The sequence below is a fragment of the Cebus imitator genome, unplaced genomic scaffold, assembly GCF_001604975.1.
Source record: "Cebus imitator isolate Cc_AM_T3 unplaced genomic scaffold, Cebus_imitator-1.0 Scaffold905, whole genome shotgun sequence".
Lineage (NCBI taxonomy): Eukaryota > Metazoa > Chordata > Mammalia > Primates > Cebidae > Cebus > Cebus imitator.
Window position 1 is genome coordinate 33,332 of NW_016108220.1, and position 3,117 is coordinate 36,448.

Genomic DNA, 3,117 nt, shown 5'->3' on the forward strand with positions numbered 1-3,117 from the left:
TGCGATTGGTATCCGAAGTGGGGCCATTCTTGTGGGACTGAGCCCTTTAACTTGTGGGATTTGATGCTAACTTCAGCTATATAGTGTCAGAATTGAATTGAATTGCTGGATACCGAGAACTGGTGTGGAAAATTTCCTACATATTTGATGTAAAAAATATCAGGGGAGAAGAATAACCCTACTACCATACATTCTCCCTTCTGGTACCCACTCTGAACCACACAAAGGACTTTTTTGTTGTGTGTGATGGATTCATCTGCTGTGCTTTCCATGGCCTTTGTCTCTCACTTCTTCCTCCACAGTTTTGGATCTCTCCTGGATGTCAGGCACTGAAGCCCAGCCTTAAGAGATAGTGACATGATTATCATTCAGCCCTGCTCTCAAGTTGCTCACAGTACAGAGGAGGAGTTGGCAAAGTATGTTGGCCTGCTACCATTTTTGTATGACCCATAAGCTAAGAATGGTTTTCACATATTTAAATGGTTGAAAGAAAATTCAAAGAAGAATATTTTATGGCCAGTAAAAACAATATGAAATTCAAGTTCCTGTGTCCATAAATACTATTATGAGGGAATACAGCCCCACTGATTTGTTTACATGTTGTCTATGGCAACTCTTGCACTACAACCATAGAACTGAGTAGTTGCAACAGAGATCATATGGCCTACAAAGCCTGTATTTGGTACCTGGCCCTTTAAGAAAAAGCATGCTGACCTGCCATCTAAGAGGGGTGGAATTTGTGGATTAGGCAATGAATAATTCATTCTAGGTAGGGAAAGAGAAAGGATGCAGTATAACTAAGGTACTTAGAAAATTTTTCCAAAAAACAGGTGGATCCAAAGCTCTGAGTCTTATCTCTAGACATTTTTCCTTTAAAGATAGATTCTATACAAGAGGTGGAGGTGGGCATGGGAAGAGTGGTCTGGGATATTTATTGGGTGTAGTTACCTTTGCCTAATGAATATCTTTTGTTACTCATTCCTTAGAGGCAGAAGTGCATGCATCAGTCAGTTTGAACAGCTCATGAATACTTATCTGAGTTGAATAATTTTACTTTAGAAAAAAATGACCTTTTAATTAAGGCCCTCAGAGCCTCCCATGAATTGGCTGTCACCTGAAATTACTGTGGGCTTGGATTTCCTGTGAGCATACAAGACACCTTGCTCAGATCCTGATTCCTGTAAAGCAAATACTTCTGTCCTCATGGTTCCCACAGACCTTGCACACATCCCTGGGTTGGTGGAAGATTTCTTTCCATGAACCCAACTCTTATAGAAATTAAGAGAACTGTTTAATTTTTTTCTTTCCAAAAGAAAGCAAGTGCCGGGAAGTCTTCTTCCATAGTAACAATGCTTGTCATTTACCCACTGTCACATGATTTAGAAAGCACTTTTCTGGACATTTTTGTTCTGAGCCTTAAAATAACCATGACCTACATAATTTGATCATAATGAAAAATGGTTGAACTATGTAAAAAATCCAATTCTGATATACCAATGAAATAAACTTTTGAGATCAGTGAAACCCATACCTGTTTTGTCTTTATTTTACAGATGAGGAAAGTGAGACTTCACCAGAAAGGTATCCAATCAATGGCAACATCAAGGTGTGTGCTTTCCATTTACGATGATGATGATGGCCAAGGCTACCTTATCACTGGCCTAATTAGATATGGCCAAATTGTCACATTTAATGTGTGTGGGCTATATGTGGGATGCTTCTATAATTTGTTATCCAAACGGAAATTCCTTGGTTTATCAGGCATAAAGCCATCCTGTTCCCTGAGACCTATGGCCATGCTATATGCAGGTTAGGCAGATGCCATAGGCCATGTGATTCATACCTCATCAGGTATGTCCCTAAAATTTGCTTCTATTTCCTGACTTGTGTTCCCAGTCCTGTGGACCCAGCACTTTGGAATGTCAGCATTTGATGAATGCTGTCCCTGTAGTGATTCAGTTCTGGTTTCTCCCACTAATCTCTGGTTTTAGGCCAGATTCAGAGCCTGGGCAATAAAGAAATCAGGACGTATTAGGGAAATATGAGTGTGTCATGTATTCCTGCCTTGACTCAACCTTTCTTTATCTCCAAGGCATTAAAATTCCTGTCTTTAGGTCAGAGAGAATGTTGTCAAACAGGAATGGGAGACAATTCTAGACAAACCAGTGTGGGATATCCAGGCATAAGAGGAAAGAGAATGAAATATCTTTTATTGACATTGTGTGTGCATTTTGTTGTGTTTTGTTTTTAGAAAGTAGTAACAGCAAATCAATGTTTATTGATTATCAGTGGTGTCCTCATCTCTGAGCTATGTGGGAGAATGAAGAAACATGATAGGGAAAGGAAGAGAAAATATAATTATTTCATTATAATGAAGAACTAACTAAGGAAAATAGATAGCTAAGAAAATTAAGAGAATACTACACTTATAAAGGCAACCATTAGAACGCAAATATTCTAATATTTCCTAAATATTAGACTACACATAAAAGCTATAGTGTCTTAGTTCAGGTTGCTATAACAGAATACTACAGACTGGGTGGTTTATAAACAGCAGTAATTTATGTCTTACAGATCTGAAAGCCTAAAGTCTGAGATCAGAGTGCCAGCATGATCAGCCTCTGCTGAGGGCTGTCTTCAGGGGTGCAGACTGCAGACTTCTCATTGTATCCTCATGTGGTGGAAAGAGCAAGATAACTCTCTGGGTCTTTTTTAGAAGAATACTAATTTCATTCATGAGGTTTCCTCTCTCATGACCTAATTATCTTGTAAAGTCCCCACCTCCTAATACTATCACATTGGGATACGGATTTCAACATATAAATGTTAGTAGGGGGTGGGGAAGGAGCACAGGCATTCAGTCTATAATAACTGTATAATGGAAGGATTTAAAAAATGAAATTATTCAACAGGAACACAGTACAAATAATGTGGCAGGACAAAGACCAAATATATTTTATATTTATAGCCTCAATAACTAAAGCAAGGCAGTTGTGGTGAATGAATAGCATTGCCCATGAAACAAAATAGAAAATCCAGAAATAGGTCTAACTAGTATGGTAATTCAGAATATGATAAAGAAGATACCCCAAATTATAGGACAATTCAGTAAATGAT

General features: G+C 38.3%; 1 long non-coding RNA gene across 1 annotated transcript; it reads left to right on the forward strand.

Annotated features, from left to right (window-relative positions):
• Positions 1-1,543: 1,543 nt before the first annotated feature.
• Positions 1,544-2,739, forward strand: LOC119469855. Its single transcript, XR_005198705.1, has 2 exons — positions 1,544-1,606; positions 2,575-2,739. It is a non-coding gene; the product is annotated as an uncharacterized LOC119469855 (long non-coding RNA).
• Positions 2,740-3,117: the final 378 nt, after the last annotated feature.